The sequence below is a fragment of the Monodelphis domestica genome, chromosome 6 (genome assembly GCF_027887165.1).
Source record: "Monodelphis domestica isolate mMonDom1 chromosome 6, mMonDom1.pri, whole genome shotgun sequence".
Classification (NCBI taxonomy): Eukaryota; Metazoa; Chordata; class Mammalia; order Didelphimorphia; family Didelphidae; genus Monodelphis; species Monodelphis domestica.
Genome location: NC_077232.1, coordinates 185,637,571 through 185,661,817, shown reverse-complemented (window position 1 = coordinate 185,661,817; position 24,247 = coordinate 185,637,571). Strand labels below are relative to the sequence as shown.

The 24,247-nt window shown below is 38.9% G+C and overlaps 1 protein-coding gene across 1 annotated transcript in view; it reads left to right on the top strand.

Moving 5' to 3' along the window:
• Positions 1-2,684: 2,684 nt before the first annotated feature.
• Positions 2,685-24,247, top strand: part of LRBA (LPS responsive beige-like anchor protein) — an 854,371-nt gene continuing 832,808 nt past the window's right edge. Inside the window, exon 1 of the mRNA XM_056803808.1 lies at positions 2,685-2,931. The gene's annotated coding sequence lies outside the window, so the exon portion shown is untranslated. The remainder of the gene's footprint in view (positions 2,932-24,247) is intronic.

Genomic DNA, 24,247 nt, shown 5'->3' with positions numbered 1-24,247 from the left:
CTTGTCTTCTCAACTATAAAATGGGAATAATAGCACCTACCTCAAAGGGTAGTTTGAGGATCAAATGAGATGATATTTGTAAAATGCTAAGCATCATGCCTGGGCATACAGTAGAGACTATTTTTTAAAACTCTTATCCTCTGTCATAGTATCAATTCTAAGCCAGAAGAGCACCAAAGACTAGGCAATCAGGGTTAAGTGACTTATGTAGAGTCACACAGCTAGGAAGTGTCTGAAACTGATTTGAACCCAGGTCCTCCTAGCTCAAGACCTGTGTAGAGATAATTTTAGGGTTGTAACTTAAAATCTGAATTAATTGGTTGCCAGGGGAAAAATCCCAAATAAAATACACAAGTCAGTCTGGAAATTTATGGAAATTTTAAGTAATATAGAGGGAAAGATTTTAAGGAGAAAGAGTGAAGAGGGTATAGGATTTCTCTTACCTGGCCTGTGCCAGGGGGAGTTCAAGATCTCTGCCACTAGGTCTCTGAAGAATATTAGAGGCTTTTAGGAGGATAAAGTTGGAAAGTAAAGGAGGAAAACTCAGCCAGAAACTCACCACTGAACTGGAGAATAACTGTAGCCACGCCAAGATGCCAAAGGCCCAGCACACTGCTACCAGCTACCTCTCTGCTGCCAAAGGTCCTGGAGAGAGGAAGTGAGCCAAAGATATAGATCTTTTACTCTTGTGTCACCTCCTTTAAATGTTCACTTTTAACAATCACATCAAAGGTTTTCCTCCAGGACTGCCCATTCTTTAGTTCTCATCTTCTTTGATTAGATTATATTGTGTTAACACTTCTTTGTTAAGTTCACCTTTTGTTAGTCACTTAACCTTATTGTGATTAATTTAACCATTATAGTTACTTAATAGTGTTTGTATTAAGATCTAGAAAATAGACTTAGCTTAAAGTTCTAGCTTCACTATAAAGTAAGAATTAAGTACCTTCATTGTTCAATCAGGAGATTACAATTTCATCTTCTCCATAAAGTAAGATCTAAGTAAGGTGGAGTAATCTAAATTTCACACCTGGTGCTCTATCTACTAAGATACTTAACTACCCCTAGTAGATACTTAATAAATGCTTATTCTCTCCCTCCCTAAGAAACACTGCAAAATTGCATGATAAAAACCACCAGGTCTTTGTCTACAATAAATAATGTTTTGAAATAACCAAATAAAATATTGTTTTAAAAAAAAAACACCAGGGCTTATGGGAAAAATATTTGGGAACATAATAAAAATAGTGACAGTTTTTTCCAGGTCAAATGGTTAAGCAATACATAAAAATTACAGTTAATACAGTCAATAATAACAGTAGCTGGGTGTGGCATGTATAGAATAGCTGGGCCAGGAGTCAGGAAGACTCTTATTCCAGAGTTCAAATCCTGTCTCAGACACTTACTAACTATGTGACCTTGGGGAAGTCTCTTAATCCTGTTAACTGTAAAATGAGCTGGAGAAGGAAATTGTAAACCACTCCAGTATCTTTGCCAAGAAAGCCTCAAATGGGGTCATGAGGAGTCAGACACGACTGAAGTGACTGAAGAACAAAAAATAAAATAGTGGCAGTGTCTAGGGGCTTAGGCTGCAGCTTAGTAGGAGAACTGGTTCCTACATAGTCCAGACTGGCAAAATTGACAGATAGCTACAGATGAGAGGAAAGATCCAGAGCTGGGATATTACAGAAGGTAGGGGCAAGGGGCAAGGGCCTTCAATCATAGCCAAACATATATAATAAATATCACTAGATATGGCACTTTCCCTTGAAGAAGACCTGAAATTTGCTTGTGGGAGGTTGGCAGCTTATGAGTTATATTGTGAAGCAGTAGGAAGAAGGTTATGGGAGATCTAAAGGAAAGTTGATAACCACAGAAGTGGATGGGTGTGGCTTATTGTCCTCTGGTCTTCTCTTCTGCAGCTGAAGGCAACTTTTTGTCTTGCTGTGTCTCATGGATGAAATCCTGCACAACCAAATCAAAATTGGTATTATGCTCAAATTATCTTCTAATATAGCAATTGAGTTAGAACATGTTCATGTTTTCAAAACAAACTTCATGGCAGAACGGACTGCACAAACAAGAAAGGAATTTACATTCTACTAAGGACAGACAGCACATAAAAGGAAGCTGGAAAGGGAAGAGGTGGGTTTGAGGCAATCAATCCATGAAAGCTCAAGTCTTGAGAGTCAGGAGTGAAGGAGTGAGCTTGGTTAACTGAGGCATTTCCTCAAATGGAGATTCTGAGGAGGAACTCACCTGTTGAGGAAAGCCTGAAGGATTGGAGGGATGTTTCAAGATGAGAAGACTCCTGGAGAAAGCTGGAGAAGTCTGGAGAGTTAGGGATAGAGCCAAGAGAGAAGTGAAAGAGTGACTGTATTGTTCATGTAGGAGGCTTGTCTGCCCAAGGTCACCATCACAAAGAATCCAATCGCTCTGTTACCACTTTGTAACCTTTCCTGTTGATGGGATGTTAAATTCAGTAAATACATGGCTCAGGCTGAATTTCTAGGTTATGTCACTACTCAAATCTCTTGTTCTTACTTTTTTAAAATTAAATTTTATTTCGTTTAACCAGCAAAAATCAACCCTCCCACCCCCACCTCTCAATTGAAAATGCAAGCACTTTCCTGGCTCTTGAGCACCAGCCCTGAGCATAGACCACAGAGACACCTGGAGGAAGAGAGACATGTCACAGGAGCTCCTGCCTGCCTTCTAGGGAAGCACAGCAACAATAGCAAGAAGAATAGGAGGGGAAAACCCAGGCCCCCACAGCTGAGCTGCTGTAATTTCTGAGAGCTCTGCTCTGTTTACTCCCCTACTCTCTCCCCTATGTGCCACTGCACTTCTCCCAAGAGACAGATAGGTTGGCCAGACTCGAGTACACAAATGCTGATGGAAACTGACTGATCTATCTTCATCTTCTTTCAAGTAGGTATGGGTAATCCCTAATGTAGTTTGTAGCCCCACACATGTTGTTAACAGTCATCTCCATTCATCAATCAATCAGGAATTTGTTAAGCACCTATTTGGAGCTTAACATTGTGCATGGCGTTATTTTAATGTTACATGTTGTTATATGATTATATATTATATCCAAATAAAGGGGGTAGGGAGGGTAAGGAAGGCACCAGCAGCTGGAGGGAATTAAGAAAGGCTTCTTATATAATAAATAGTTCACCAATTGAGCTTTAAAGGAGATGAAAGAGTCTAAGAAGTTCACTTCTTAAAAGTCATCTGTTATTAAAGCTAAGAATCCCATGGGATGAAGGAGGTAGACAGCTCTGTGGAAGTTATATTTGTGCAAAGGAGATTGGAAAAGAAAAGAGAAATTTTGGCAGCTGTTAAGGGGAAGGGTGGCTAGGAATGCTGTATTAACCCCCTTGAGCTTTTCCTGAAGTGTCAATCCATACCTCAACATTTGGGGTTTGGTGTAACAGGTTTATGAAGGAACATGAATCAGTTATTTAGTGAATGTTGTAAAATCTGGGTGTGTTTATGTAAAATGGAATCTGAATAATCAGTTAATAAAATTGTCTGGAAGAAAAGTGAATTAATGGATATGTTGGAGGAAAAGTGACTAAGGTTCAAGAAAGACATGATGAATATAGAACTTGTAAGTTTGGAAGACCCTAGAATAGAGAGATTGTCCTATTTGTGGTAGGAAGGAATATAAATTTCTTTAATTAAAAAATTTTAGTATTAGTAATTAGTAATAAAATAAATAATTTTATTATTTTAAGAAATATTTTTTCATGATTATATGATTCATGTTCTCTCCTTCCCTTCTTCTCTTCCCTCCTCCTGGAGTCAACAAGCAATTCCATTGGGTTATGCATGTATTATCATTCAAAACTTATTTCCATATTGTTCATTTTTGTAATGGAGTAACCTTTTAAAACCAAAGCCCCAAATAATATATCCATATTAACAAGTGATAAATCATATATTTTCTTCTTCTTTTCTTCTCCCAGAGTTCTTTCTCTAGATGTGGATAGCATTCTTTCTTATAAGTCCCTTGGTATTGTCCTGAATCAATGCATTGCTGTTAGTAGCAAAGTCTATTACATTTGATCATAATGTTTTAGTTACTGTGTAAAATAATGTTCTGGTTCTGCTCATTTCCCTCCATATCAGTTCATATAGGTCTTTCCAGTGCTTATAGAAATCAAGCAGTTCATCAACAAATACAATTTGATAGTGAATAATACTGGGTATGACTCTGAATCCCAGTGCCCTCCCACATAGTTTTTCCAGGTGGAAAGCAATAATAGGTAGCCATGACTGGCCTTGTCACAGGCAAGGTCCAGCCTCACTCACAACTCCAGGGATTCCCGACAGATGGCAAACGATCAGTCAAAAAATAACAAATGGAAGACAGCTGTATCTTTATGGCCATGGGAATGCTTTGCATCAGATAGCTGCTCTGCCATCCCCAGGCTTGGTTTTTATTTTTATGCCCATTTTCTAGGCACACAGATACATTACCTAACATACATGTCTAAATGGAGATAATTGGAAAAGTGATACATTAACTTTTAACAAATCACTTTATTAACATTATATATTCTTATATTGTGATTACAGACAGCCTACAAGCTAAATAATTTCATTACAGGTGGCTTAATTTTCTCATTACCCTGTGAGAAGTTTTGAGCTTTCAAACAATCAAGGAAATTTACTTATTACTTTTAATAAATGGAATAATTAATCAACAGTTCTTAAAAGACAATTCAACAATCATATCCTTGAGGTTAAGGGGTACTGGGAACATAATTCAAATTTAATATTAGACTGATCATTTTTCAGGGTTTTACTAGGGAGTTTCTGAGTTACTGATTTGTGTCGAGTCATAGAGGCATATTGAAACTTGATGTACTTGTACATTTTGTATGGGCCCTTATGATTGATTTATGTGTTGGCTCCATGAGAATAGGTTTCTGTGAGTGGGAAAGTCCTGGGCTTGGCTTGTAGTTGCGGTTTCACTGGGGATTATGTACCTAAGTAAAAGTTAACCCATGATAGTCTTTTGGATTGGGTTTGAGGGTCTGATCTTTTGGTGATGTTTTGGGGAATTAGGGTACAGGTATTTTGCTCTTGCATTATTCCTTCTAAGACTAAGGGGATTAATAATCATGTCAATTTCATAAATAAGGGATATTGATGAGAGAGGTCATGTAAGGGGGACTGAGCGGGCAATCACATCTTGCCAAAGGCCACTCTGTGGCCTCCTTAGTTACCATGCATGACTCAGTCAAGGCATCGTGCCCTGATGGCTCCCAGCATGGCCTGACTTGCATCTGTAAGCTTGGGTCCTTGCTTTTACAATTTTCTAAAGTCTAGGTAGTAGGTAAGGGTGAAAAATGTAGAGCCTGACATTAACTGCCTAGAACTGTTAAGTAAAGGGAATTATGTAAGGTTAATGTCATATTGAGATGGACTTTTAAGTAGACACATGCCTACTTTGCAATGACTGCTTTAGACATGTTGGAGAGAAACACAGAATGAACAGTGAGTCCTCCTAAGAGTACTAAATGGAGGTCATTCTGCCTATGAAATAGGGGAACCCTCCCCAAGCATGCCTAGGTTGGAGATGGCAATTTTTGAAATGCTGGTGAGACTACAGCTCTAGAGATAATACACAGTCTAGTTAGTGAAGCTCAGCAAAAGCAGAGGGCAAAGAAGTAGGCAATGTTCTAAGCAGGTACAGTATTCCAGTTTTGGGAAGGGGTATATGATAAGTAGTGTCTACCCATGGCAGAAGTTTAGGATAGCCCCTTACCTTGAATCCTTTAAATATCTGCTTAATAAGACACCAGAAGCAAATAAAAGCATATTCAAATTCTCCTTTTTAATCCTATGGAAAATATTAAGAAATAAATATTTTTCTGGTCTAAAAACCCTTTCCTGACTTTTCTCTATTGGAAGGTGGATAGGAAAAAAAAGCAACTTGGGTCTTTTTAAAAGAAATGGATTGGGATTGATATTCAAACTTAAATCATCTAGATAGAATAATTTTCCTTCTCTACTGAGCTCATGAGTGTCAGGATCAACCTATTGAATGGGTCCTCTTTTGATTTCAAGGTTCTGATATTGATCACAGGGAGTAAACTCATTTTACCCTGTCAGAAACAGAACAAGTCAAAGGTTTCAGGCCATTTAGTAGTGGGACTGGCCAATGAGTGGCCACTATACTTCCAGCCTGGTCAAGATGAGGAGACACGAAAGAGAAAGAAAGAGGAGAGGAAGGAAAGGAGAGAAGAGAAGAGGAGAGGAAGGAAAAACCCAAGCAAGTACAAGGGGGCTGAGAACACTTCCCAGTACACAGGCAGATGTTCAGATAGATGGTCTAAGTGAATGTATTTAGAGTACCGTTGGGGAATTCCTCAACCAAGAGTAATTCCTCTCACCTTTGTCCCTTTGAGTGGAGGTCAATAAACCAAAAGGCCAAACTAGAAATTAAAGATTTTAATGAACATCAACTGATGAGCAGTTGACAAGTGGATTGCAAGGGCTGGAACAAAGAGATATACACACACAGAGGGTTTTGGACAGCCTTAGGGATATTACTTGTGGCAAAGGAGTCTATCAGGTGATAGTCACTTTCCTTATTGGGAGGTTAGGTAATAGGTACAGGATATTAGGTGATTCAGGGGAGAAGTGTTAATGGTGGGGGCCCTGGAAATTGCCAAAAATGTTCAGTTGGATATTTTCTCTGTAGTTAATCTTATCTAAAGATTCTAGTGAGGCAGGATAGTGAAGGACTCTTTTAAGTTTATCTCCTTGGGAGTATGAATATGGAGAATACAATACAGTCAGAGGGTCACTCTCCAATCCAACAATCCTGCAGTTCTGTTTCCTTGGTCTCAGAGGCCACTCCTCCAGAAAGCAGAAATTTATTGCCATATTCACAGGATACCACTTATCCACTTGACAATACCTGAACCTGGTTTGTGGTCACCTGGTACTGTATGCAGAGATTGTAATCATTAGCTAGTCCCAATGGGCTTGGAGTATTTGCCTTTCCACCTCCAGTGTCTCCATAAAGACAAGTGCTTCTATATAGAGGAAAACTCTCTGTACCTACATATATACAGACTACTTACCTAAATTGAGCATCCTGAGAACCTCCATATTTTCTTAAAGGAAAAAGATAGCATCAAGGAGGCATAAATTGTAAATCTCAAGGTGTGAGCTTGAGACCCAGGAACATCCAGGGTAAGTAGATGTCATTCTGTTTCTCTTGTCACAGTCCAATCAGCTGTCATGTCCTACCCATCCCTCACTTAACTACCTATGACCTCACTTAACTGAGGTCAGGGGCCAGTTTGTTGGAAAGTGGAACAAAAGGAGGCAATCATAGATCATTCAATGGTTAACCAGTTCTCAAAAGGAGATTTAATTAGCCATAGGTGAAAGATATTCAAAAAGGATAGGCATTGAGAACCCCTTGAGTTGATTCAGTTGAACACAGATATGCACCAGGCAAGTATCCAAGAGTCCCCTTAATCCACTTCAGGTTCTGCTGTTGTTTTTGATGACATCTGACTTCTTAGTCTCCCCAGAGCCAACCAAATCTTGAGGCATGTCTCAATTCCTTTAAGAAAAAAATTGCCTAGAAAGGAGGACTACTCTATACAGTCCTCTCCTTTCTCTTCCTACTGCTAAGAATCTTGGTTCAAACCCTAACCTCTCACCCAGCTGAGTTTTTTTTCTTTTCTGTGAAATCTTTCCAAATCTTTCCTCCTGATCCCTAAGTGTTCTCTCCCTCCCCAAATTTCAGTTAGGTCACTATGTCTCTATCTCTTCTTTGGCACTTTTTGGCATTTTGTATACTACAAGGTGTCCCAAAGTTTAGTGCAATTTAAGCTGCTTAAATTTCATTATTTGGGACATCCTATATTTATCTGTGCACATGTTCTATCTGGCTGCCTATCTCCCAATAGAATACAAGTTCCTTGAGGGGAGGGTCTGTTTTATTTTTGTATATCCAGCATGTATCAAATTGCCTTCCACAATGTACATTTAATAAATAGGATTTTCTAATTTAATTGATTAAGTTCTTCAAGGGCAAGAAACTGAGTAATTTTTCATTTTTGTGCCTCCAGGATGTGGCACAGTGACTTTCACATAATAAAACCCTAATAAATGTTGAAACAAATGTAATTGAACTATACTCAGTGAAATTGAATTAAACAGTAGGAGGAGTTAAATTGTATTAAATTGTAGGATGCCACTGCTGCTCATCTGGGATAGTTGTCATTTTTTTGTTTTTGTTTTTTTTCTAGTTAGAATAATGTCAAAGGAGAGCCTTTTCCTTTCCATTATGCAGACTAGGGATAGGAACTGTAGTCATGATTCCACTGATGTAGGTAACTCAAAGATAAGGAAGAGCCCTCTACAAATACACATCAGCACCTTCTCTGCAGCTTATACTCTTAGAAATATGCCAAGGACATTAAGAGCTTATCTGGGGTTACTCAGCCAGTGTATATAGAAGCTAAACTGGCAGGAATAAACTGAGTGGGTTACCTTTTCTTTTAAGAGCAATTAGGGAAGTAGATTTTGTTGTGAACCTAGACATCCTCACAGCTGGATATGACCTGAGTTGTAGCCCACTTTTGGAGGAGGCAGCCTATGCCTATATCACTAGCCTACTGTGAAAAGGAATTCTTTATTCTCTTTGTCTATTTTGAGTTAACACTTGATTCACACTAACTTAAGTACCCCTGCTTAGTACCTCATCAGACACTAAGTAAGAGTGTTTGCAAGTCATTTGCTAACTTGGGTAACAACTCAATCAGTCAGGAAATTGCTAATCCTTTTGATAAGAGTTTACACCTCTAGAGGATGAGAAATGGATCCTGAAAGACACTGCCCTCTGGGCAGTGCTAGACAATTTGAAAGCTTTGATTGGCCCCTGTGAAGAGGGGAAGGGGACAAGAAGTCACTTAAAAGTCCTGCATTTCTGGGGCTAGAGGTTGGCTTCAGGAGTCATCCTCAACAAGTTGTCTTCAGCTCAAACTGCCTCTTGGGAGGGAACTTGGGTGAGTGAATAGATCTGGCTTTCCTTTCCTGACTTCTGGAGAGAGATTAATTCTGATTGAGGGTTAACAAGTCATGCTGGGATGAGTGGAGCACTGGAGCAATATTTAATACTAGGGCTATATATCTTCTCTATCCTCTTTTTGTACTTCTCTGCTTTCACTCTACTCATTTTGTAAATAAAAATTATTGAAAGTCATTTTGACTTGAGCTGTAATATTTTAAATTGGTGACCACCATATTATTGATAATTTTCATATATTTTTGTCAAACCCCTAATTTTAATTCCTACACTACCTGGAGTGTGGGGGAACAGGGGTTGGTAGAGTCCAAGACTACAGACAATAGGCAAGATCTCCTGCTGTTGCCAAGAAGGGTTTGGGACTAGAATTATATTTCTCTGTCACCCACAAATATCTCTTAAGGATACAAGCCAGAGTTCAGAATGAAAACTTGCATCTCTCTCAAGCCAAGAGGGTAGCTCATGACTTATATTTGTATCTTAACCTTTTCCTACCACTTTATACAAAAAGCCATCATGAATAGCTAGTAAATTTCTTTATCAAAGAAAGCCATGACCAAATCAACATTTATTAAATACATATTATATGCCAAGCACTGTGATAAGCCATAGATACAAAAAAAGGCAGAAGACAGTCCTTACCCTCAAGGAGTTGTAATAAAGGGGAAGAAAGAGGGGGGAGATTTATACTAAAGGAAAAAAGGGTGAAAGGGGAATGGAGTCTTCTTTCTTCTAGGCATGGACAGTGAGAGGAGATATTTAGCCAGAGGATTGAAGGAGAATGGATTTTGTCTTTCCCCCCTCAGCCCTCTCTGACAAGACCCCCTCACTATGGCTGCCTTCATTTCCTACTTGCCAGGCTCTCTAGGATCTTTGTTGAAAGGTTTCAGATGTTAAGCCTCTTTCTTCTGAAGATAGAGAGACCACTTCTCTCCCCCCTCAATTCAGGCTGTCTTCTAATAAAGCTGGAGTCAGTTCTGGATCCCAATAACTGAGTTTATTCAAGGGAAGCAGGAAAGGGACAGGGCTGATGAAGGGTAAGGATTGAGATTCAAGAGAGAAAGATGGAGAGGGGGTCCCTATCTAATTAACACTCCTCCTTAAAGTTAGGCAGCTCAGGTCTGATAACCTGAACCTCCGAGGGTTCAGAGTTGAGAAACCCTGGTTTCTTGGCTGGCATAGCAAGTGTCCCCAAGTTCAAGGTTCAAAGGGAGTTGTAGAGATCTTCTTTGTGGATTGCTTGTCTCTTGAAGTCCTTATCCACTGGCTGGGGTTTGGGAAGATCTGGGATCAGGAATTCAGGGAGAGAAAGACTTTGAGATTCAGTCAGAGTCCAAAACCCCCTGCTCTGGTACTCTCAGCCAAGAGTCAGTTTCAACTGCCTGGATCAGCAATTTTTCTCCCTTCAAGGTTCAAGTTCCTTTTTGCCCATCCATCTTTCGCTGCTTACCAGATTCTTGTAGCTCTTCCAAGCTTATTCCCAAAGTTTCCAGATTTCTCTCTCTTACAGATCTTACAATCTAATGATGGGAAGACAACATATAAAAAAAAGATAAAAAATAGGAGTAGTGGTGAAGGCTCCTGACTCCCTCCCTACTGGTGGCCATTCAAAAGCTAGTTCCTTTCCTCTCTCTCAGCCCTTGTCTCTCTTTTTAAATCCTGACCTTCTGTCTTAGAACTGATATTGTGTATTGGTTCCAAGGCAGAAGATCAGGGTCACACAACAAGAAAGTGTCTGAGGCCAAATTTGAATCCTGGATCTCCAGTCTCTAGACCTAGCTCTTGAGGTGTAGCCAGGATGGTGGCTTAGTAGCAGGGAAAACTGGTACCACTCCAAGAATCCTCTAGGCTTAGCTCTCAATCCACGTAGCCACCTAGTAGCCCCCACAGCCCTTATCTCTTAAGGACCTCTGTCCAAATAGCTGATGAACTGAATTGGGCTCCTTCTCTATTCATGTAACATTTCTCAACATTCTTTCAGCCAATCAGGAGTCACATTCCCATGTTCATCACAACTTACAGGGCTATCCCTCATGCAAACTGCCCCAGGCTTGGATAGAAGCAAGGTTACATGGACAAATATAAATTGGGTTTTATCAGACTCCGCTGGATTGCAAATTCCTGGAGGATAGGAATTGGATCTTTTTATGTAACCAAACAGCATAGATTTGGGCAAACAACTCAGGTCAAGTCTGTGAGACTCTTTGATCCTCTGTTAGTTATTTTGGGTACCCATCTAGCTTTTTGTTTGGACGTGGTACCTCTGAAATAAACCTCTCCACACTTGCATGACAATGACTTCAACTATTACTGATTTTAAGTTAGGAGTCTGTATTCTCAATCCTTGTTCTAACATTTATAGACATATACCCTTGCATTATCCTTATCCCCTTAGTGCTATATGGCTAAATAAATAGTCAAGGGAAATTTTGAAGGAAACAGGTGTCATGTAGTCCAGTACATATTTGAACAGGATTCCCTACTTCAACCATCCCAACAAGACTTCTCTGAAATATCCCCAGTGATGGGGAGGTCTTTATTATCTTCTAATATAATTCCTTCCATTTTTGGAGAGGTTCTAGAATTGAAGAATTTGACATTCAAATTAAAACATTATTAGGTTTATCTCACTCAGATAACTTTCCTTTTGTCATATAGATGAGGCAGCATTCTAGAAATGCTCATATCCCATAACACACATCTATATAACAAAGAGGAAAGTATATCTGATAAAAAGCCAGACCTAGAGATGAGAGGTCTTGGATTCAAATCTAGCCTCAGGTACTTAGCTGTGTAACCCTGGACAAGTCACTTAACTCCCATTGCCTAGCCCTTATTACTTTTCTGCCTTGGAACCAATACTTAGTACTGATTCTAAGGGAGAAGGTAAAAGTTGTTTTTTTTTTGTTTGTTTTTATTAAAACCCTTACCTTCCTTCTTGGAATCAATACTGTGTATTGACTCAAAGGCAGAAGAGTGGTAAGAGCTAGGCAATGGGGGTTAAGTGACTTGCCCAGGGTCACACAGCTGGGAAGTGTCTGAGGCCAGATTTAAACCTAGGACCTCCCATATCTAGGTCTGACTCTCAATCCACTGAGCTACCCAGCTGCCCCCTTGTTTTTTTTGTAAAGAAACAAAAAGCAAAATAATTGAGTGAGGGAAATTAAAGCTCTGACATATCACTTTAATCTTCTTCTGATGGCAATATTGCTGTATATCGGTGAATCACCTAATGTTAACATTTACAATACTGAAAACATTTTATTTGTGTAGTAGTCAGAGTTTTTCTTCTCCCTTCATCATCCCATAGTCAGAAGGGTGTTAATTGGAGTAGAGTAAATATTACATTTCCCAGAATGCTGGGAGCCACCACAAGGGAGGATGCACAGAGATCCCTGATGACTTAGAGGAAAATGTAGACTAGAAGAAGGGAGATAAACTACCCAAACAACTAAACTACCTGAAAAAACTTCTGGAGGAATGGCAAACACAAGCAATAACTGTCTCTACTCCAAGGGCAAGAAGCCCATAAGCAAGGCTGAGCTGGAATGAAGATGGGCAGCAGTGCATAAAGGGTTCCTGCATTTCGCTAAATTCCTAGACCAAGTGGGACAAGATCATGAATGGAAGCTGGTGATATAAAGGACCAGGACTGAGAATTAGTGCAGTGGATGGAGTACTATAACTGGAGTCAGGAAGAACTGAGTTTCAATTCAGCAGCAAATGTTTATTAGCTGTGTGAGCATGGGCAAGCCTCTTAATATCTGTTTGCTTTTATTTCCTCATTCATCTGTAAAATGGGGATAATAGCACCAATCTCAATAGGGTTGTTGTAAAGATCAAATAAGATACTTGAAAAATCTTAGCTAAATATTTGGCACATAGTAGGTACTCTATAAATGCTAGCTGCTATTTTATTTTATTTTAATTTAATTTTTTAGTCTATCTGGCTACTTATTTGAAGATGCCAGCTGTCATCAACAACCAAAAAAAAATTGCTCTAACCCTAACAATGTTACTGAGACCTTGCTATTGTTATTAGAAGTTTGTTCTTTTTTACTAGATTCCAATTCAAACTCCATTTTGGTCTTTATATATTTTTTGCTAATAAAAGTTGATGTTTGAAATGTTTATGGATTGCCTTTGTTTATAGCATATAGACTGACTCAAATATCCTAGAAATGAACTGAATTCAGATATTTTCAGACATTTCTAGGTGAAGGCAAAACACGAGCCATGAACATGCTATTCTCAATAGTTTTCAAAGATTGAATGAACCTAGTCTCTCTGCCCAAAATCAACAATACTATTGTAAAAGATGCAATTTGCACTCCCTGGAAGCTCCTATTTTAGATGTTTTAAGACAAAGTTTAATGTCATTTAGGATTAAAGGATTTTAAAGCCAGAAGGGATTGTAGAGAGCTCTGATACTAATATAACCCTCTGGTCTTCTAGACAGAGAAATTTAATTTTTAAAATTTAATTTTAATTTTTTCATTTTATTTTAAACAACATCAACAAAATAAAGACAAAAAGTATAGATAAGCATTAACCCAGCATTTGTTTTGATTAAAGAAATGCCTACATGTGTTTGAACTCTAACAATAATATCTTATGTATTTATCTTTTCTCTTGTACTATATTTGTTGTTATATTTCATATAATTATGGCATGTATATTTTTCTGATACTTTCTTAATTCTGCTTGATTTCATATTTCTTTTTATATTTATTTATGTTCTTCCTATTCATCATTTTTGATAAGTTAACATTCTATTGTATCGATATATGACAATTTATTCAGCTATTTTTCCATTTCTGGACATGTAGGCTTTATACAATTCTTTACTATTACAAATATAGACACTGAGTAATTTTACATAGAGAAGTCTTCCCCTGATCCATCATGGCATAGTGGCTAGAGTGCTGGAGTTAGAATCAAGATCAAAATGAAATCAAATCCTGTTCCATTTGCCTAATAGCTGTGGCACCCTGGGCAAATCACTTAGGAGAAGGAAGGGGAAGAGAATAAGCATTTATAGAGCATCTACTATGTGCCAGGCACTGTGCTCAGTGCTTTTTACAGATATTTTTCTCATTTTGTCCCCTCAACAACCCTGAGAGATGGTGTTATCATTATCTCCATTTTATATTTGAGGAAACTGAGGCACAGAAGGATGAAGTGAAATGCCTAGGGTCCCACAATTGTTAAATGCCTAAAGCCACTGCTGAGTATAGGGTAAAGGGTGAAACCTTAGGGTTGTTTTGATTTGCATGTCTTATTATTAGTGATTCAGAGCAGACTTTAATATGAATGTTAATAGTTTGCAATTCTCTGAAAATCTATTCAAATCCTTTTGCCACCCAGCTATTGGGAGATGACTTTTGGTCTATAAACCTTTTATACCAAGCCTTTATCTGAGAATAACCTACAGATTTCCCCCTAATTCAATCCCTTTCCTTTCCATCCTACTAGCACTTATTTTATTTGTGTGGAAGATTCATCAAGGTATTGAAGCAAATCTATTATATTTCAGATCCAAAGAAACTGTGACCTACCCACTGTAATGGGTTTTATTAGGAAAGAGATTTAGGGCAACCTCAACCCTTTGCCCCAATCAACAATTAAATCTAACAAGCAGTCAGTGAATTCAATCTCATTTATTTACATCTAGAGAGTAAGCCATTGGCAGACTCCATCTTGTTGCCAGTTTTCAAGAAGACATGAGGGGGAGGCTTGTGAGCGCCCCAAAGCAGCACATATCTGGATTGAGGTCCCACATTCCTCTCCTTGTAGAGAAGACTTCCTGGCCACCCTTGAGGGCCAGCACAGCCATCTTGGGGCAAGCCTTCACTGAGGGGAGATCTCCATTTTGTCTCCCTCAAGTCATTCAGGCACTAAAGGAGGGAGTAGTGAGGGAAGCCATTTTCATCAACCTTTTCCTTTCTGCCTTCAACCCTTATTTCTCCATTTAAGAAGTGAGAGTCCCCCCAAAAAATTACACCTCGAACACACAACTCAGTCTCATGAAACTGGGTCTGGAAAGAAGCCCTTCTTTTTTTTATGTAGAAAAGAAATTGAGGCCCAAGGAAGATAAATGACTTGCCCAAGGATTATATAATAATAAGCATCAGAAGTCATATTTGAATTTAGGGACTCCCAGAGTCAGTATTCTTTCCACTGTTCTTTCTATTAAGCTTTAAGGTAGTTTCATTGTTGTTGTTGTTTTAACTTGTCAGATACTTTTGTAAAAACTCTGCTGTTAGCACCTTTTTTTTCCCAGGATGATGAATGCTGGCCATGCTTTCTTGAGACAGCTCATAAGACATAAACTCGGTAGTTTGGGACAATCTGAGAGCATTTGAGAGTTAAATTTCTCATGATACAGAACTTTCAATGTGAGTCATGTATGGCTGTATACAAAGCATATGTGATAACTCTGAAAAACAGGATCACCCCCAGGGGGCCAAATAGGCTGTTGGTCACTCTTATGAATATGCATGCAAAGAACCATGCCCGGTACTATGAGAACCTTTCTAAATCTAGTAAAAGTGGTCAGGGGGACTCTAAATGAAGTAAACTTTAATTCAACACATCTTCATCTCAGCCAACATTTATTGGGCACCCTTTAAGGTATAGCAAAATGAAAAATGATAGTTCACAAGACTGTGGACTTAGGTCAGGAAGGGCCTTGGAGATCATCGAGTCCAAATACCTCATTTATAGATAGGGCAGCTGAGACTCAGCTAGAGATCCCAAGTCACATAGTAGCAGTCAGAATTTAAATCTAGGTCCTCAGTGTCCAAATCGAGTTCCAGCCCTAAAGTAATTTATGTTCTAATCAAATTCCTGTTAATTGGAGAAATGCAAATTAAAACAGCCCTGAGGTAGGACTTCACACCTATCAGACTGGCCAATAAGACAAAAAGGAAAATGATAAATGTTGGAGGAGATATGGAAGAATTGGCTGTTGGCAGAACTATGAATTGGTTCAACCATTCTGGAAAGCAGAAAGAGCCATGAAATGTGCATACCCTTTGACCTAGCAATACTACTATTAGATCTGCATCCCAAAGAGATCAAAGGTAATAGAAATGGGCCTATATAAAGAGAATTATAGCACTTCTTTTTGTGGTGACCAAGAAGTGCAAACTGAAGGGATGTCCAGCACTTGGAAGTGGGAAGGATAAGACAAATACAAAACTTGTGCCAATGTGGTACCATGGAAATAATGCTGTATTTGGAGTCAGAGAATGGAAGTAGGTTCAAATGCTGGTTCTGCTACTATGTGATTAAGCAAGTTATGTCACCTTTTCCATTTTTGTCTGTCAGCCACCAAAGATTTATTAAATACTTCCTGTTTGCTGGGCACTGTGCTGAGTGCTAGAGATGCAAAGAAAGGCAAAAATAGCCCTATCCTCCAGGATCTCGCATTGTAATAGATGAAACAATGTGGAAATAATGAGGTATACAAGATATATACAGCATAGAAGGTAATCTCTGAAGGGAAGACACCAGCCTTAGCGAGAAACTTGCAGGAAAGCCTCTTGCAGAAAACGCGATATGAAAGGGCAGTTAGGTTGCACAGTGGATAAAGTACCAGGCCTAGAGCTGGGTCCAAATTTGGCCTCTGATACTTCCTAGCTGTGTAATCCTGGGCAAGTCACTTAACTCCAGTTCTCTAGCCCTTGCTCTTCTGTCTTAGAGTTGTTACTAAGAGAGAAAATAAGGGGCAGAGAGAGAGAGAGAGAGAGAGAGAGAGAGTAGTTTTAAAAATACATATGGAAATGAAAATGGGTCTCTTCCATCCCTGTCTTAGTTTAAAAAAAAAAACTTAGTGCAGGTGGAGGAGAAATTAGAGGGAGATTCTTCTGGGAGCTGAGGTCAAGGGAGCTTAATGTCTAAAGTAACAACTGACCTAGGTCTTAAAAGAAAGGAAGAATTCCCAAAGGAGGGCATGGGTGCGGAGAGGAGCAGTCCATTCCAGGGAAAAAGATAGTTTATTTGAATATACGGAGGGGAGAGAGGACCTGACAAGTTAGATTGCTAAAACTGAAAGGTACTTTAGAAAGCATCTAATTTTCATTTTACAAATGAGAAAACTAAGGTCCATAGAGATGAAATTGCCTAAATTAAAATTTTCAAGTGGGAAACTACAGTATTAAGTATATTGAAGAAATAAACATCTTAAGACAAGTGACTATAGTAACAACTTTTTTAGAATTTTTTTGTTTTATTAGAATTGATAAAATGTTTACTTTTATGTTTATATCAGCTGTTTTTGGAGTTTCAGGTACAAGTTTGGATTTATTTGATGATTATCTTGTTCCTTTTTATACTAACAAAGACACTAAAAACAGGAAAGGAAATTTAAAATATCCAGAAAATTTTTAAAAAGAAAATTTTTGTTAACTAAAATACTATTTTCATGTTTTCAAATATGAAAAGTGAGCACTTTTCTTTTTAACATGGCTATCTGTCATTTATAGAGACATCAAGCCCATTAGCCTACCTAATCAACTTCCTAATGCTACTTAGGCAAGTTTATGGATAAGCATAGATTTTTCTCTTGATTAAGTCTCTTATAAAACAGCCTCTTGTGTTCTGCTTTATGACCTTTAACATACATAAAAGAAAAGTCTTATTACACCTCTAAACCTAAGCTTTCTATATTATACCACGCGAAATTTCATTTCTTGCCTGTCAAAATAAAATCACTTTCCTTTTGGATTAAGTGTCAGAATTAACTAATTCAATTGTAGTCATTATTAAAAATCTCAGGATCTCTGTAATAGCCCATTAATGTGACATATTAACTTTTTAGAATAATGATTGCTTTTAAATACTTCATATCACGTAATGATAATAGATGATCTCCAAGGTTGCTTCCTCCTTTAAAATTCTATGAAACATTTCTTTACAACATTCAGTATGTATGTACTGGTGGCTGGTTTTAAGCACCAGCTTCATCAACACAGAAAGCAGTTTTCAGAATTGCTAATTAGGCATTTTATATTTCACCTTGGCTCTATAGGATCTCATCATTTCTCTGAACTTCATGCTTGGCTGCTTCAGCAGTCAATCGCTCCTTTATCTGCCAGTTCATGCTGTGATGGTCATCTCTTTGCATAGGACACAAGACCTCTAGATCCTTCAAACTCAAAAGGTTGCTTGCAATCCTCCAGGCTCCCCTAGAGGTTGAAGCTCAGTCACTTAGGAAGAGAAGCAAAGCAGAAATGGCCAGCAGGGTCTCAGGGGAAAGTTCACCTATTTTGAGTCTAGGGGTGAGGAAATAAGCACTTCCAGTTGCTTCCCCAGCCCCATTTAAAGGGGATAAGAGCTCTACTTACCATGTGGGAAAGTTGTTGCCAACAGAGATGAATTGACAGCTCTTCTTTAACAGAGGATGTACCCAGCACCTCCTTTGCCCAACAAAGGGAAGGATCAAGAGATCACACTAGGTTTAGCATGTTATTCTAAAATAAAAGTCCTTTCAGTGCCAGGTTACCAGATGGCTGGAAGCAGTCTCTTGGTCATCCCCAAAAGCCCCCAAATTGAATCATCATGTTATTAGAATTTGTAGAAGTTTCTGGAGTAGTTCTGGGCATATTCCCATCTGCTCTGAGGACAAGCACATGAATTACCAAAAGACTTGAAAGACAATTCCATTTTATAGAGTGTAAATGTCTGTTTGGATCATATTTTGTTTTGTTCTTTAAGGTCATTGGTTATAGGGAGCTCCCAGTGAAACACTTTTCCTGCTAATGAGGAAACATTATTTTATAGAGTTGCCTCAGGTATTTATTGTGAGGTTTAGTGATTTGCTTAGGGTCAGTGTTTTGGTTGGTGTTGCTAATTGATTTTTTTTCCCTAACATTGAGGCACCACTTGGCTGAACCCACAAGGAATGGGATCCTTGCCTCTCCCCATCCTATATCCAGTCATATGCTTTGGATGAGATTTAATCCTTACATGACTAGCCTCTGGCAAAAGGTGGTCTCCTTTTTCTCCCACTCATTGGCTTAACAAGTCCCACAACCAAGCTCTTTAGGGGACAATTTTAATTATAGTAAATTGATTATGATGTGTCTTGGTCTGCCCAAAGGAAAAATAAGAGGTACTCAAAGCACAAAACAATCAAGTTATAGAACAGATCATTTATTTCTACACACAAAGAAATGCTAAACATAAGAGAATCAGAATGCATTATGAAAGAATAATCAAAATAAAATATGGTCACAATTTTTGACTATTGTTACAATCCACTGGGAAGCTAATATTTAAACTTCATCAAAACATAGTTTGCAGAACTGCTAACTAAGTATTTTACATTTCACCTGACTTGAGCACTGTCTTTACAACTCTCTTACCAAAGAGCTTATACTAGCCTCTTTCTTGTCAGTGGCTAACCTCTCTGAAACAGAGGCTTCCTTAGACTTTTTAAATTCTTAATGACACTCTCAGTACAGAACAAATACAGATCAGGATACTCATTCGCATAAGGAATGAATATATACAAAGAAATGAAAGCAGCCAGCAAAATCTAGTGGAGGAAGGACATTTGGTTAGGGGAAGGCAGGGACAATTGTCCCTCCCCCCCATTGGACTCTCTGGCTGCATCTTTATTTTTGAAACCCTTACTTCCTGTCTCAGAATCAATACCAGAATGGATTCTAAGGCAGAAGAGAGGTAAGGGCAAGGAAAGGGGGTTAAGTGACTTGTCCAGCTAGGAAGTATATGAAGTTAGGTTTGAAACTGGGTCTTCCCCACTCCAGATCTAGAGCTCTATCCACTGTGCTGCCTAGCTGCCCATCTCTTACTGCATCTTGAAATAGTTCACAGACTTCTAGGCCAGAGAGGAAAATAAAGGGGTAAGGGTAATAGCTTACTTTTGTACATCCACTGAATCAGCAGCTCTTCTAACTCAGCAGCCAGTAAGGGACTGTTCCCTCAAAGGGCTGGACCTTTGAGATGAAAACCTGAATCAGATTTGACTGGAAATAACCCTCTTACTCCCCTGCCTCCCCCCTCCCCCTTCAACAAGTTAACCTAGAACTGGGAATGGTAACTGAGCATGCTTTATAGGGGGAGAGAGGCCTTCACATTACATTTTTAAAACTTTGTTACGTGTAATACCTGAATGTTTAAGAGAGTTGAAAGTGGTATATTCAGGAATTAATATAATGGAAAAAGAAAAGGCATCAAAATCTATTTTTAAATTTAAGAAGGTATTTGTAGAGCATTGCTTCCTGATCAATTTGATAACCTTTAATGGGTATTTTAAAATGTTACAGAACCTTTTGGGGGAAAATTTAGAAAGCATCTCCCAGTGGAGGGTTTGGACATGCCTATTAGATGGGAAAATTAAATATGTCTAACTAAATCTCAGTTACTTGCTGTCCCCTAAATGAGTTAGCTGATTTAAAGCTACTTCCAGTTCTCTTGAAAGATGGGTTTCGCTGGTAAGGGCTGCCCCTAACATGAAGTGAGGTGTGGTTAGCCAGTAGTTCACCTGAAGAAGATATGAGTATTTCAGTAGCCTGCCAGCTTAGTATGTATAAGTCAACAGTGTATGTGATAGTTACCAAAAAGATTCATGTTATGATCTGCTGTGTTATGGGAGGCATAGATAGGTCACATCTGAAGAGGTGAGAGCTCTATTTTATTCTGATCATATCTTAAGTTTTGGTTTTTGGTTTTGGTTTTGGATTTGAGTGCCAATTGTTAATAAAGTCATTGAAAAACTGATGAGTATTGAGCTCCATGATCACATTAGAGGAGAATCAATTTAGCCTTGGAAGAGGAGATTTGGAGGTATGGTGGGGGTAAATGATAGCTGTGTTCAAGTATTTAAATAGCTTCATGTAGAAAAAAGATCTGGTCTGTTCTTCTTGGCCCCAAAGGGCAGAACTAAGAGGGATGAATGAGAGTTACAAAACAAAAACTTGATATAATTAAGAACTTCCTAATAGTTAGAATTGTTGCAAAGTACAAATAGAATTGACTTTGGACTTAGTGGTATTAGAGGTACTTCACTAGAGGTACAGTAGGACCAATGGCTACCATCCCACTCCACCCACAACGGGGATTAGTTTTTCTCTAAAAGCTGAGACAAAGCTATCCTGAGACCTGATTTGCTTCTGCCTCACCTGATGCAGATTCTTTTTCACCTAAGACCATAAAAGTCCCTCATGGAGTCCAGGCTCCTCTGACTTGATGAATCTCTAAAGAAGTGGGAGGCCTTACTCCTTCCAGCAGCAACCCTTCTTACTCTTCATCAGTCAGCAATGATCCTGACACCCCAGCATCCTGTCAAAGGGGCCTGCAGTTGGCATTGTTCTTAGCACCATTTATTCCTGTGTAGGAATCTTCTAACACAGAAAAGTGAAGATCATTGCTAATAACCAAGAAAATAGGACCATCTCAAGCAATGTTGCCTTCACCAACACAGAATATTTAATCAATGATGCTACAAAAAATCAAGTTGCAAAGAACCCCACCAACACCGTCTTTGATGCCAAACATCTGATTGGTTGCAGATTAGATGATACAGTTCATACAGAGCCAGGAACAAAGCATCAGCCTCTCATGCTGACAAATGACTCAGACAAGCCTGACGTTTCAGTGTAGTACAGAGGGGAGACCAAAAGCTTCTATCTAGAACACTCTTCTATGGCTTGACCAAGATGAAAGAAATTGTTAGAGCTTCTCGTGGGAAGACTTACAAATATTGGGGTCACAGCACCAGCCTACTTTGATAATCTACAATATCAAGCTACCAAAGATGCTGGACCCATCAATGGTCTCACTGTGCTCCAGATCATCAGTGAGGCAACCACTGCTACTTCTGTTTATTGCTTCGACAAAAAGATTGGTGCTAACAGAAATGTGTTGATCTTTGATCTTAGAGGTAGCCCTTTTAATGTCTCCATTCTTACTATTGAAAATGGCATTTTTGAAATCAGATCCACAGTAAGGGTCACTCACTAGGAGCTAGAACTTTGAAAATTCCATGATCACTTATTTCATTGCTGAGTTCAAGCAAAAGCACAAAAAAGTATATCTGTGAGAACAAGAGGGTTATCAGCCCACTAGGCACTACTTTTGAACATGCAAAGCCTATTCTTTCTCTTCTAGTACCCAGGCCAATATTAATATTGACTCCCTTTTTTTTTGGTAAATCCTTACCTTCCACCTTGGAATCAAATACTTTGAATTGATTGGTTCCAAGTTAGAAGAGTGGTAAGGGCTGGACAAATGGGCTTAAGTGACTTGCCCGGGACCACAAAGGCAGGAAGTATCTGAACACAGATTTGAACCCAGGACCTCCCATTTCCAGACCTGGTTTATTATTCACTGAGCTGCCCTGAGATTGATTCTCCTTATGAAGGACCTCAGCACTTCTATCACCTATGCACATTGCAAAGAGCTTAGTGCTGACTTTTTCTATGTAACACTGGACTCCATGGAAAAGGCTTAAGTGATGCTGAACTAAACAAGTAACAGCTTCATGATATTGTCTTGGTAGTTAGTTAATAATCATATCCCCAAGATCCAAAAACTTCTGTAGGAAGAGCAAACTTCAGTGGCAATGAGCTAAACAGAGAATATCAATCCTATTGAGGCTGTTAGTTATGGTCCAGGTTGTCATCTTGTTTGGGGACTAAATATGAGAAAGTTTAGAACTTGCTGCTTTGGGATGTCATTCCTTACTGATGCTGAAACTGCTAGTAGAGTTAGGACAATTCTGATCATGTTCAATACCATCATTCCTACCGAACAGACCTTTAACAGCTACTCAGACAACCAGCCTGCTGTGTTTATTTAAGGTTGATGAAGGTGAGAGAACAGTGAAAGAAGGATAACAACCTGCTTGGCAAGTTTGAGCTCAAAGGAATTTTCCTTGTCCCTAAGGGTGTTCCCAGATTGAAGTAACCTTCGAAATTCATATAATGACATTTTCAGTGTATCTACTGTGAATAAGAAAGAGCACAGGCAAAGGGAATGAGCTCACCATCCCCAATGACAAAGGTTAATTGAGCAAAGAAGACTGAGCATATGGTCCATCAAAATTATAGCTGAGAATTATAAAACTGAAGAAGAAGAGACAAGGTTTCTTCCAAGAATTCACTTGAATTTTATACTTTCAGCATGAAGGCTATAGTGGAGGATGAGAAACTCCAAGGCAAAACTGGAGATAAAGACAAAAAGAAGATCCTTGACGAATGTAACAGAATAATCAACTGACTAGATAACCAGACTGCTGAGAAAGGAACATCTGAGCATCAGCAAAAAGAATTGGAGGTCAGCAACGCCATCTTTCCCAAGTTGTATCAGAGTGCACCTGGTAGGTTCCCAGAGGGTGAAGCCTGTGCATCCAGAGGTGCTTCTTCGGTACCTGCCTTTGAAGAGACTGACTAAACACACCCAAAGAGAGAGCATTCCATGCAGCTTTTTAAAAACTGAAGGGCTCAAATTTGTAGCCAAAGCAGTGGCAGTTTAAAAACAATAATTGAGCTACTGTATCAATCTGAGTATGCTGAATAGAGGGAGACAAGTGAACCATATTGCACTTTATCAGCACTGTTAACAAGTAGAAATACAATTCTTGTCCCAGGGAATAAAATCTACTTAAAATTGGTATCGTAAAAGAAAAAATAACACATGAGTCACCATACCCTGCCCTGCTTACCAGGCACATTTCCAAATGGAGCCTGGGGGAGGGAAGGAAAGGGAGAGGAGAGTCCATAGATAATAGGTGCCCCTGTAGCCTTGTTGCATGTCCTTGCCATAGCAGGGCTAAGGAACCTCCTTTAATTAGGTTTTTAATGACTTACAAATGCCTCATTTCATCCCAAAATTGAACCTGAACTAATGGTGTGATGGTATCAGGTCTCTAACAAGAACTTTCTGAAACAAGGCTGCATGACCACTTGTCAAATATTTAGTAGAGAGAATACTTGTTCAGGTCTGGATTGAACTAGATACCCCCCCCCCTTTTTTTTTGATACCTTCTCCAACTAGAGATTGTATGTGATTCCATGAATATTTTTAGAAAACCTAGATTCTAAATGAATTTGGTACTGTTAAGTTTTGTTGCTGTTAATTATTATTGAAAGTGATCATATTAGAGATTACTAGGTCAGGTTCAGATGCTAATCCCTTCTGCCATTCCTCTCC